Source organism: Pinus tabuliformis, chromosome X (genome assembly GCF_031772625.1).
Source record: "Pinus tabuliformis cultivar Carrire ecotype Pingquan chromosome X, CPIR1, whole genome shotgun sequence".
Taxonomy (NCBI): Eukaryota; Viridiplantae; Streptophyta; class Pinopsida; order Pinales; family Pinaceae; genus Pinus; species Pinus tabuliformis.
Genome location: NC_142308.1, coordinates 448,387,506 through 448,401,777, shown reverse-complemented (window position 1 = coordinate 448,401,777; position 14,272 = coordinate 448,387,506).

The following is a 14,272-nucleotide window of genomic DNA, read 5'->3' as shown; positions in this document are numbered from 1 at the left end:
GTTTAGTTTTGTATGAAAGTGGTTTGGACTAAGTAAGTAGTTGGTTGGGGCTAAGTATGTAGCTAGTATGGTACTGAGTATGTGGTTAATTATTGGATAAATGCCAAGGCAAGAGTGTTGAAGGAAAAATAGTTTCTATTTCCTATGCATATATAGATGACAAGAAAGTCAAAGCAATTATTTTCTGAAAACAGGAAATGACTCATACCAAAGCCAAAAAAGAATTGTTTAATTACACTTGTTTTTTAATTCTAATGCTTGCCTAGTTCACTCTTCAAGATCTAGGTAGTTCGACAAAACATTTTTCAAGAATTGTTTAATTAATTTTTATTTATTTTTTAATGCTTGACTAGTTCACTCTTCAAGATGTAAGTAGTTCGACAAAACATTTTGCAAGCCTCTCATAGCACTGACCACTAAGAATGGGTGTGCTCTACCCTGCTAGCATCCCTGAAGAATGCAAGCTATGATTCCAATAAGATATAGGCCAAAAAAACATGTTGGTTGGTCTAAACTTTAGGAACTAAAGGAAAAAAAAACATTCCATGCACATATGAAAAATAATAAGTTATTTCCTAGAAAGAGTAAATAGATGAAAATCAAAGAAAGGTCCAGAATGGAGAGGAAATTTACTTGATATGTTGTTTGTGTTCTTCATGATTCAAAACTTGTGAATCTTTTGGGAGCTTTGCAAAGTAAATTTCAAGATGGTGACAATGATCTAAGTGTTCTTTCTTGAACTCCTCTTCAATCTCTTCCATCTTTGATTATCTTTTTGTAATATCTACATTCAACTCATACATGGTTAAACATCTTGGTTTTTTACATTAAAATTACATGTCCAAAGGAAAACAATAATTTACACCTCACATAAAATTATACAGAAGGTGCAAGTCCAAGACACTAGTTGAACTAGTATAGGTTATTGTGTTTCAACTTCCATATGCTCTAGTCTCAACTATCAATTAATCATACCTCTTTCTTGCATTCCTCATGCTGCTTTGTATCCCTTTGTCTAATAATTTTAATTTCTTCATCTTTCATACGCAATTTTGATGACATTATGCTAATTGTTTCTTCTAAACGTTTACTATGCTCCTGTTGCTTAGCAACATTAATTTTAAACCAAGACAACTTCTGATTGTCCTCATTCATTTGTTTCATGGGTTCCATAACCATTTTATGATATGATCTTGTCTCATACCTCAATCTTGCTTTGCCTGCAAAATACTTTTGCATTGTTATAATAGTTCCTTCAATATAAATTAAAAATTTTACTCACTTGCATCAGACAACATGAACCAAAAAACATCTCTCATGTAATGTGTCTTAGGGATTACATAATAAATCAAATAAACTTGTTGCACATAATCATACTTTCCTAATAAATAATATGCCTATGCTTAATGAGTCGTAACTATGTTAGGAGACACCCAGAAATTTGTTGTACAATTTACATTAGAAATAAAAGTTTAACAATCCACCCCCTTTGTGATACATGTCATATAAACTTCAACGAAATAAGTAATACAAACATTTAGAGCATCTATTTAAAATATTCATTTCTTCTTTTGTTTCAAAGTAACCATATAGTACATGTTTTCCACCTAGATAAAACAATACTCGACATCGCTCCCAGTCATCTTTTCCTCTCCCTTCCTTTAAAAATTGTTTCTGTAACCGCTCTGCCTCCAAGTATCCCATTGCTGATTCCTCAAATATAAGAACACTCATTCCACGATGACCCTTTGGACCATATGCATGTCTCGCTTTCGTGGCTTTATATCCTTTGAAATACTCAGTAGTTCTTTATTTCCCACTCCAAACCACTGGGAAAAAAAGAGGCAATAAGAAAATAAAGTTGTTTTAGTTGACGAGTACCCTTGTTAATAGAATGGACTCTTCCTTAAATTTTTTAGATGCTACAGGTGGGATCTACTCAACCTAACTTAACCATGATTTTCACCTAGTATCATCGATTGAGATATGTCACATCGTTGTGTGAAAATTATGTGTAATTTTTGTTTTATAAAACTTGGGTTGGTTTGGATAAAATTTAGCTTAGTGATATGACTTTCAAATAAGCAGGCATGGCAGGGTTTGAAATTTACAATTTGGATTCGATAGATAGAATACCCTCTTTGGTGGGGGAGAAAATTTAGATATGGTGTTATTTATTAGTTTAGCAAGAAAATAGATAGTGAGCTTTTACAAGATTTCCCAAGAAAGGGTATCCAAATCAAGCTTGAAAAAACTTCCCAAACTCTCCTCCCCAAAAAGTGCTCAAATAAATCCCCCCAATATAGAGGTACTCAAAATTATTGGTTATGAAAGCTTCACATAACTGGACAGAAAACATTCTCCTCATTTATGCCCATTATTTCATTCTTTACATTTCAACTCACCGAGGTGGTGAAATAAAATCTCATTCAAGGTTTCTAAACACTTCTTGTGTTGTTTCTAATTTGGATTTAGATTTTAATTGGGATAGTTGGCTTGGCCTATTCGGGTGGTAACAAGCTGATAGTCTTGTGAGACTCTTATAGGCTACCATATATATTTACTTTAACTTATGGGAATAAATGGGTTACAAAAATGTGGCATCCCCTATTCTAATGATCTTGTCTTTTTTAAATCTTGGATCATTAGTTTTTATTAAGAAACTCCAACACATTTTGTACTGAAAGAACCAGAATGAAAAGGAATTTTCAAAACTTGAAATTGATTTTAATGTTGTAATAAATAGTTACTCGTCCATGGTAGAATACATGTTGCTGGCAACAACAAATTATTGTTGTAATTGTGATTATGTAACATAGTAGTCACTTACGTCAAGATGACCATGAAGACAACAATCATAATAGAATGGCTCTTGCTTTCCCAACTTGCAGCCCAATATGGCATGAAATCGTGACTAAAAACGAACATTGTTTTTGCCTCTCTACTTGAACTAAATGCCTCCTCACAAATTCACTTGGAATTTGATAAATAAATAACAACCTTCTTGATAGAATAGATATTAAAAAATTAACTTTACAAGTAATGTGGTGGAATTCTACATGTTGCAAATTCCATTTGTTTGATCTCCAAAGCCTTTTGCAATAAAAAAGACATAGAGAAGTTCATTCCATGTGTGTGGCACTCTAGGAAGACGCTAGTGGTTGCAATCCTACCTACTTAAGGAAGTAGGTCTAGATCCATTGCCTAAATAATACAGTGATGAGTGACTATCTTTCCTCAGTTGACTCAAATATGTTATGTTTAGCATTTGCACAATATTTTTGTGATTAAGTTACTCCAGTGCTTTGGAGATGATGAGATTGTTGCTCCATAGATGTGGGTCAAGGAAATCAGGTATACTTAGTGTTGGTTGGGTCTCTAAATGGAAATTCCCACCAGCTTTCAATGTCCCTCCCCTCCATGTGAAGAACACAACATGAGATATAAGGGAATTCATCATCATCCTTTGTTTGGATATCCTACCATAAGATCCAAATATTTAAGTGTGTAGGGATTATCAAAGCAATAGATATGGCACAAACCTTGTAGGAATTTACAGGATAAGTTCCTCAGATAGAACACCAAAGTACACCGCTCACAAATAGATCACAAATCAATACACCAGTATTATTGACATGGTTAAAACCCTCAAAGAGGGAAACAGTCCACGGCCTGAGCCAACATGGCCACTTCAGGCAATTTATTAATAAAAGAATGAAAATTTACATAAGCTTCTCTCATGAACGGTCACCCTACAAATGACCCTCCATGCTCTTTAAATAGAGATCATGGACCAATCGGGTGCTAATCCATGGATCAAGTGTCAGTAATACCAAGGAGAGAATGTCACTTCATGTCTAGAACATATCGTGACTGTCAGATTGTAAGTTACGAAAGTACATAGTAAAGAAACACACTTTACCTAACTCTACACTAGACCAAGTTATACTTAACTATTTCCTATGTGTCGGAATATCCTAACAAACCTGAAATGCATAGGAGCATAGGCATGGAAGAATACATGTGCCTTATTTGTATTTACTTCTTGACAAATCCATTCCATCACAGTCTTCATATATCTCTCAAAAGAAATCAGCACATCCAATGTCATGTTTACTATTTCTCCTTTTTGAAAATAGCAATGCCTGTGAAATTCTCTTTGTCAGTCCATATGGAAAATCTTAGATAAAAATTCTAACAAGTAAGAAGTTTTTCAAGTTTAATAAAATATGGAATGTACAGAAATAATTTTGATGTTTTAAATTAGGATTTTGTATTTTCCAATCTAACTTCTTGGAAAAAATACCAAGTAAGCCCAAAGTTTTTTATGGCGCTTTGTATCAAAGAAAGGATCACCATTAAGGGATGCTTATTTGTGTGTCTGAACATACAACCAACATAAAATATGTAGTATCCCATGATTGAGGCCTTCATCTAAATAATACAAAATCCAAATGCAGCAATTGCATTATTTTCAGACTGCAAAATAAAAGCATACCCTCTCAAGGTCTTCCCAAAGTTCCACCAATGCTCTGTGTTGAAGACTAGAATATATGCATCCTTTGAATACTAAGATGTCAAGTCAAGTAAAAACAATTTTAGTGTAATTCTAACTTCAGGAGGGAGAGAGTTTAGGAAGACGACCTTGCAAAACCTAAAATGGTGCTTTGTAATATTCCACAATGCAATTGAACTCGAATTTGAAGGAAAAAAATCCTTGGTGCTTTGAAATGGGGCTTCCATTCACCTCATATATTTGGAGTTTGTTTGGAATTTCCTCTACTAGCATGCAAATGAGTGATTCCCATTATTTCTTCTGATTGAATCACCATCAAATATTTCTCGATGGTTTCATATCCTATTTAGCATGTTGCCTGCATTGGAGCTGATATCACATAAACAGAAATTGGTTTAGACATAGAATATATATCATCCCACAAAGGTTACCAGATTGTGCTCAGTTCTCTTTAAAATTCTAATGGTGTTCAATCTAAAAATTTGTTAAATTTTTTACATCAAAGAGAAAAACATCAGTAAAAGACTACCAATTAAATTAAATAAACAATGACAATATAAGAATGCCATTGGTCTCACTCTGAAATTTCTTGAATCACATAACATCAACATAAGATAGTACTTCGATTTGTCTATTTTCGATCCTTCTTGAATAGAACAACACGGGGGATATAATATTTATTTGTTGATTCATGAAGATTCACAGATGTGGGTTTTGTTGTCGGTGTTTCAAATCCCATATCCAAATCCATTGTTAAGACATGTAAAAATTATGAAGAGAGGGTGAGAATAAATGGTGGATAGGTATGTTTTAAGAAAATTTAGTTGAATCAAGGATATATATATATATATATATATATATATATATATATTAAAATAAAATTACTGATAGATTAAGATGAATTAAAAAGTAAAAATGAAATGTGAAGAGTGAATTAATAAAGATAAACTATATAATTAATAACATAACATATTAATAATATATTAAATTGAATTAATTTGAATAATATATATTAAAGTTAAGAGGATCTAATTGATTTAAATATGAGATGAATGTTAATGATTGAATGAATGAATTGTGTGTGCGTGCGTGCATGGATAATGTAAGATCTTAAAGAAAATTAAAATATATGACATTTATACTTAAGGAAACCTAATAGAATAAAAACTATGAAAAACAAAAAATAAAAATAATCACAAAAATAAAATAAAAATAAAAGGTGGGGAGGAATGAGAGAGGGAGAAATGTAGGAGAAGGGACCAAAAATGGTCATTATTTATGGTTCATATTGATCAAAGTAAACCAATTGTTTCTAATATCAAGGCCATTGTCTCTATTAATGTTATTAGGATGCTTCTTAAATTCAAGGGCTTCTCTAATCTACATTTATAATAATGGTTTTCTTTGGCGATAATCTTAGTATCATCCAAATATATATGATGCTTAGTGGTTTTGGCATGTTCTATTAATGTAGATTTTTTTATTCATTCATGCTTGATATCAACACCATGTTCCTTAATCCTAACTTCTATAGAGTTCCTAGTTTCACCAATATAGCACTTGCCACAAGAGAAATTTATTTTATAAACACCCTGATATTGAAAATTATCTAAACTATCCTCATAGATTTCATGTTAGGAGTAATAGTATTAATAGGTTTGAAAGAAGTTATGATTTATTTTTGTTTAAAAATATTAGCAATCTTATGAGTGGTTCCTTTAAGGTAAGGGAGGATTTCTTTCTTTCCAAAGTCATTTGTCTTAGGGTTATTGTTGTCTAGATTATTGGTGGCTTTATTGAGTGTAGTGAATATATATTTTTTGCAATAGCCAAGATTCTTGAAGACTTCAATCAAGTGACTTATTTCATCATCCTTATGATCCTCTCCAAATATTCTAAAGGCTCTGGTGGTTAGGGTCTTAATGACACTAAGCGTTTGTGTCGGGAAGTGATGAGAATCAACATGAAGGTAATTTTATGTGTGAGTCTTTTTTCATTAGACCTTATGGTCTAAATTTCCATCAGGTTCCTTATTATTAGAATTTCAAGGAAGGGTAAGAAACCATTTTATTTTATCTCCATGGTAAATTGAATATCGGTACATATACTATTTTGGTTTTATAAGAATTTATAGAGTTCTACTTTTCCATGATTCCATATGACATTGGTATCATCAACAAATATTTTCCAAACTTTAGGTTTAAGATGGTATGTGTTAAGGGTCAAGCTTTCATATTATTCCATATAAGGTTTTCCATTACTGGTGAGAGGGGAGAACCCGTAGCCACTTCACTAGTTTGTTCAAAATATTCTACTCTAAAACTGAATAAAGTGGATCTGAGACATACTTTAGCAAGTTCTGTTGTAATTGGGTTAGTGATTTATTAATAACCTGGATAGATTCATTAAGGGGAATTTTTGTGAAGAGGGATACTCCATCAAAGCTTACTATGATGTCTTTTGGGTTGACTTTTACATTCTTGATTAATTTAACAAAATCAGAAGAATCTTTAATGTAAGAGCCAGTATGGCCAAGAAAGGGGTTTAAGACGTTAGCCAAAAATTTAGCTAAAAGATAGGTTGGAGAGCCAATGGTGTTTACTATAGTTCTTAAAGGAATGTCCTTCTTGTGGATTTTTGGAGCTCCATAAATCCTTGGTATAATATCACCATGAGGCATCACTCTCCTTTTGATATGGTCATCCAAGTTAGAAGATAGAATAACCTTTTTGACATCACTGACTACTTTTTTCATGGTGTTATTTGTGAACTTCTTATAGCTACCATTATTAGATAGATGCTCCCTCATTTTCTTATTGTAATCTTCAAGGTTCATTATCAAAGTTGCTCCACCTTTATCTACTTTCAAGACAACAATATTAGGGTTTTCCTTAATCATTCTTAGAGCTAGGTGCTCTTCATCGTTGATATTACTCTTGGGTGGTCTGGTTTTTCTTAAGATAACAACACAATCTTGTCTAATATAATATTTTTCTAAGTTATTCAATGTTTGAATACTATCTTCAATACTACAAATAATTTCATTAACCAGAATGCTTTTAGGTGTAAGGGAAAAGTTTAACCCTTTTTCGAGAACCTTAATTTTGGTATAATCAAGCTGGCAGTTTGATAACATTGATGGAATATCCAATAAAAATCATAATTTGGAGAACGACATCACTGAGATTGTCATTGAATCATCACAACTTCACAATGTCGATATTTCAAATAAAAATGTGATTGTAAATTCCGCTGGCAAGGTTTCTGGCATCTTTTTTTATCTTGAGACCTACATCCTCTAATTCCCAACACATCGATTCTAATAATAATCAATTCATTAAAAACATCTCAGCTTCTACAAACAAAAATTTTGATATTAGTGTTGCGTTGTATAATACAAATTCTTTGGGTTGTATTATTAATAATAATATTTCCTCTCAAAACAATATGTATTGATAAAACTATTGTTGATTTGACCATTGAAGACGATATCGAGAATGAAGTTATGAATTATGATATACCTATCGTTTTGAACACTAAAAATACATCTTTGCCACTTGGTACACCAATTGGAAATTGCGAATATTTAGGTATAGCCAGTCATAATAATAACATTCCAAATGTTAGCAGTGAACACACTTCTGTAAGAAGTGTCAAGCCCCAGAATTGTTGTAACTAATGCATCTTTTTTCCCATTTGATGCCTCACTTATTCCCTTGTTTTACCATTTTATGAACCTTTATCTTGAACTTATACATTATTTTGATGTAATAGAAAAGATTTACATTTGGTTTGCATTTTATACCTTCATTATATGAATTTCTTAGGATTTATGTTCATTAATGTTGTTAATGCAGGTCTTGCACTCCATAGAGATCCTGCACCAAAATGGAAGTATATGGGGACCACTCGATCATATGAACTTGACATGTTGGAAAATGATAGATGAAATATATTCAGAACTATTTTAAATCCTTTCTATAGTTAGAGGTTCAGTTATCTCTCATTGACTTGTTCCTACACTAAAAAGCAACATTCCTGCACTTGAGAGTAACCAATTTGGGACTTTCATACATTGACACATTTTCGGGAAAATACGGGAAAGGTTTTTGTTCAAAATATTGTTTGAACACTTCCACATCAGTCGAAATGCATCAAGGTCATACAAATGGATTTTTAAATATTAATTAATGCTACAGCCCCAAATTCGTAGTAGTTTTCAAACTGGAAACTTCCTCCTAGATTTTCGTGCAGATGAAGTCGAATATGAAAATTATGGAACATGGGTTTTTCTCCCAGTATAGGAAATTTAGCAAATTTCAAGCAATTTTCAAAAATTTTCCACCATTTGGGAGATTCAAAGGGGTCTTTGAGGTAGATTTGTAGAAAATTAGGTAAAACCCAGATTTGCAAAAGTAGCCAAACAATCAACTTCAGGCATGATTTCCGAGGCAATGGAGTTGAATCAGAAAATTACAAGAGAGGTATTTGTTGAAAACATGGGAAGTTAGGCTCCCATCAAATGGTTTCCAAAAGAACATAGTTTTCTAAGAGATACACAAGGATCTTTGAGGCAGTTTTATAAAAAAATGATGTTTTTTTCCATAATTCCAAAATATGCCCAGATTTGCAAAATTCGTATCATATTTGTGTTTCCTCAATTGGATCATGGTTGAACTAGATCTCCCATTAATGGCACATTGTTGGGTTTTAATTTCCTATCTTGTTTGCAATGGATTAACTTGTCTAAAGCTAAATTGTATTGTAAAATTTATATAAGATGAGTTATGACAGCAGAAAACCATTCTTTGTATTCTCATGTTGTCGAGCTGAGTTTTGGGGGTTCTACCCCCTTCCTCTGATCAACTGGAGTTGGACTACTAAAGCCTGTGATGTATTAAAGATTGAGGTTTCATTAATAAAGCATCAATGCCAGGTTCATGCATTTGTTTTATCTATTTCCTGTGATGATAAAATTATTCTCATAGATTAATATATTTTCTTAAAAAGGGAAACAAGCTGGTTGGCTAGGGCCCAACCAACCCAACTCATTCTCCCTCTATCTATTTTATTTTGTGATAAGTAAATGGTGTGATTATTATTTGTGTGTGAAGGTTACTTGTAAGAGGTGTGTATGATTGGATAAACCCTTGTGTGATTTCTTTTGAAACAAGTAATAGAGGTTCAGATCTGAACTCTTGCATTAATGTTTGTGTTTGCTTTTAAAATCTTCATTTTGAAGAAATATTTACATTTATTGGAAGTTACAGTAAGGATTTGGATCTGGAAAGTTTCTTTTCATTTTCAAAGTCATCTCTTCAGTTAAAAGTTTAGATCTACTCTATGGTGCACACACTTCTTTTGAGTGAAGATTTGTAGGGGGATTATTTATTAGATCTTTCTTCGTGATTGATAAATTTATCCTTTAGATTTTTTATATGCAACAAGCGAGTGAAAACCTTTTTATGGTAAATGTAATTATTTGATAGTGTTATTGTGCGAGTGAACTTGTTTTTGCGTAAGAACTTCATGATTTAAATATTACATCATATTATTTTGGTCCTGTTGTATTCAGATTTTCATCTATTTACTTGGGTATTTCAGGTACATGAACATAATATTGTTGTCCTTAATTAATTTGAATATCCTCTTTGCGAAGTCATATTTGTTTCATCTCTAATAAATGTGGAATTTTATCTCGAACACAGCATTAATCAAACCAGAACATGTTATGAACAAAATTACATTTAAGAGGTGATCTCTTTATTTTTGCACAGGAGTTTAAGATTTTCTTTGTTATTCAATAAAGTCTTCATCTTATCTTTATATTTATGCATTGAGTATTCAAAGAGAGTGTGATAAGTGTTTGGGTTTTATCTTAACTTAGGCAAGGTTTCTTTCCACATTAGTTGAGTTTGGGCTTGTTGCACAATATTCTTTTTGGTACAGGAACATAGTGTTTTATTTTTTAGTACAGGAACATAATGTTTTATTTTTTCCAGTACAGAAATGTAGTTGTTTTATTTTTCCTAGTATAGGAATAGAGTACATGAACTGTTTTGTCTTCCCTAGTACAAGAACTGAGTGCAGGAATTGGAATAACTAGAGAATGAGAATTAAGATTGTGCAAGAATGTTTTGATTTCTTGTGCGACTCCTTTAAGCACTCTTGTGGGATTGATTGAATTGAGACATGTATTCTTTTGATGATTTTCATTATTTATATAGTTTGAAATATCAGTTTGCTTTATACGTTAATGAGTGAAGTAGCTAGTGTCCAGATTGATCAAGTTCTTTTTCTTTTAATGAAATTGTCAAATCTAGTGTAGGAATTGAATTGAGAATTTATGAATTGTTTTCTAGAACTTAGAAGTTTGTTAATGGTTTTGCAGGATTACTATTTATGGTTTCACTTTTAATGAATGCCTTTGACTGCAGGATTGGAGTGGGTAATAATTGTTGTTTGGAGGACAAATTAGGGTTTTTTTGTAGGTTGTTGGAGTCATTCTTTGGTATTTCCAGTGTCACGCCCCTAATTTCATGAACTCCCAAATTGAAAATTAAATTTTGGTCCATTAATATTCCCTATATTACAACCAACATTTTAGCACTGTTTCCAGGGAGGCGCTTAGGGGATTGACCTTGGCGACCTGCTACAATTTGGATTGCTCTTTACCTAGTTTATCTTGCAAGTTTTTTTATTTTGTTTCTTTCATCCATATGTTGATTATATTTTTAAGTTTTTCATTTATCGGGTGTTGTAAGAACCGCCTCCCCCCCATATATATACATTACCCTTGTGCTGGCGAAATATACCAGTTGGCTTCTTGAGAATGGGAAAATCGTATTTTGAGGAATATTCCAATGAGGAGTTTTAATGTTGCTGAAGAGAGATACAAATCATCCAATAATGACCTCATAAGTGAAAAACTTAATATTTTTCTTGAACATAAAGATAATATTATTAAATCATTGATTTCAAAATTAGAATATTTGCAGGAAGAATAGAAGAAGGATGACGAACCATTGTTGATCATTTGCGCCAACTCATGCAACAGAGCATTACCCATCACTGCTAGGATTACTAAAGGTACTTAAGAAATCAAGTAAGGAATCAAATCAACCTCCAAGTATAACTCAAAAACCCATTCTTTACTTGGACTAAAGCTTATTATCCTGAGTAGGTTCCTCAACAGATTTATAATCCTAGAATTCCATTGCAAACTTTTGATCCTCCTCCAACTGAATACCTTACTTTGTGGCCATGGTGGCCCTCTCCCTAGACCTCATCCTTGAATCAAATATCCCCATGGCCTCAGGAATGGTTTGGAGCCCCTTCCCTAGGGTAGTCTTTCATTGAAAATCAACAAAAACAACCACAATTTCCACTCAATGTGTTACCAAGCCATCCTCCTCCATGGTCCCAGCTACCTGTGCAACCTTACCCTGATCCATACCCTATCCCTTATCCTAATCCATACCCTAGCCCTTATCCTAATCCATACCCTAGCCCTAATCCAAACCCTAGACCTAATCCTAGTCCATACCCTAATCCAAACCCTAGACCTAACCCTAGTCCAAAGCCTAACCCAAATCCTAATCCAAATCCAAATCCTAGTCCAAGCCTTAACCCAAACCCTAGCCTAAACCATAGCCCAAACCCTAATCTAAACCAGCAGGTTGCACAACAATTTGAAACACCTATTCTTCCCATTGACTCCCCTACTGAGTGTAATGATATATCTTCAAGGTTGGGGGAAGGGGTGAGTTTGGAAACATCTCCTATCACTATAGAAAATTCACCTCAGGAAGATCTAAGACCATTATAGCAGAAATCTATAATTGTAACTTGTGCCAAAACTATTGTTGAAGCTCAAAACCCTAGAATTTCCCTTAACTATTCTTGTCAATATGAAAAGAAGATATTTGAGCCTGAACTTGAGGGATTTTTCTTTTGTCTTTCACCATATCCTTCATGCCTCCAAGAGAGTTATCCTCAAGTTGTGGAAGATTTGTACAAGTTGGAGAATCAAAAATATGTGGATCCCATTGGATCTTGGTTTCAAGCAGTCATCAAAACATTGTATTCCCTCATAATTCAACAACTGGTGGTACCATATCAATTAAAGAAACGGGTTTCTCATACTCCGGTATGTCTTGAAGTTTATTCTTTAAAATTGAGTGTGAGTATATTTAACATTTTGTTATGCACATGGCTACATTGGAAGTACTCCTACACTTGAAGGAGATCTTCCTCTCTCTAAATTAGGGTAGGGTAGTATAATAGAAATGAATAAAAATGCCATTTGAAATAAAATTGTTACAACAACACTCTTGAAACTGCAATTCCTAAGGCACAACTATTGAAATTTTTGTCATTATGCACTCTTATGGTAAGACTTGTTAGAAGAAATTCACTCTTAATGCCTCATATTTTATAAAGTGACTTTTATTATTGGCCAAGATTATTCATTGGGTCAGTTAGGGGGATTTTTATTGTTATACTTTCCATTCATAAGCTTAAAAATCTACTACTAGCCTATTCATTCTAACAGATTGTCATCCAAGAAACCTTTTCAAGTTTCTCTTCGAAGGTATTGATGAAAAGCCTCCTATGGTGGACCAGTCCTATAAAATCCTAACGATATTTCATGAGAACCCTGGCATGATCAACTTGAGGAATCTTTCAGTCATTATCTGATATGTTTGATTTAAAATGGGTCTTTAGGGTAGAAGTACCAACCAGTAAATATTAGTAATTAAAAAAATTTCATGACATCCCGTGCTCTTAAGTAGCATATTTTCATCCCCACCTATTAAGTAACCTATTTGAGGTTAATGATAATCAGGGTCTTTTATCCTAAAAAAATTAATTGAGGGATAGGAGTTCTCATTAAGAGTCGATATACCATGATCATGGGTCCTAACAAGAATGACATTACTGCTACTGGTCACCAAGTTAGGGTAATGGCTTTGAATTGAAAAGATGGAAGACAAGAGGTCTCATCACAAGTGGCTTGTTCATTCTTGTTAATTGTTGTGAATGGCAGTAGCATTCGCTGGTTACCAAGCCAAGATAGTGGCCTTCATTTAATTCCTAAACCAAATTAAATGCTTTTAAATGACTCTGAATCTATATCTAATAGATGGGACACAGGAATTTCGTACGGTTAAAAGGCATCCATGTCGAGGCTATAGATGCTTGTTTGCAGCAGGGCCATGCCTATGGTATTAAAGTCAATTTTACAGTATCATTTACTTGGTTGTTTTTGTCTTTCCTTGGACTCATTATCATATCTCTCTGAGAATGTCTTTAAGATCCTTTCGATAATGTGCTTTGGAGTTCTATTTTTCATAAATATGAAGATTTTCATGGATGTGGGACCCTTAGTGCAGGTGATTCACTTTGCTTGAACAAGACGAGCTTCAAATATATGCTTGGGTATGGTAAGATGGTCATCCTGGGAAGGTATTGTTTTGTTATCTTTCTTTTTCTCTATTTCCATACATACTTAACATCATATCTTTCAAATCATGTCACTTTTATTTATAATGAGGATATTGATCTGGATTTAAAGAGGAATGCAACAAACTACAGAAATAACCATAAATACAAATATGCAACAGAAATAATACTTCATTTCATTAATGTAAAATACTGAAATATGCTTACAAACAAAAATGGAAATAAATCAGCTAGGGCGATGGTAGCTTATCTCTGAGAAGAGATGTGGCGGCTACATGCCTCTGAACTATG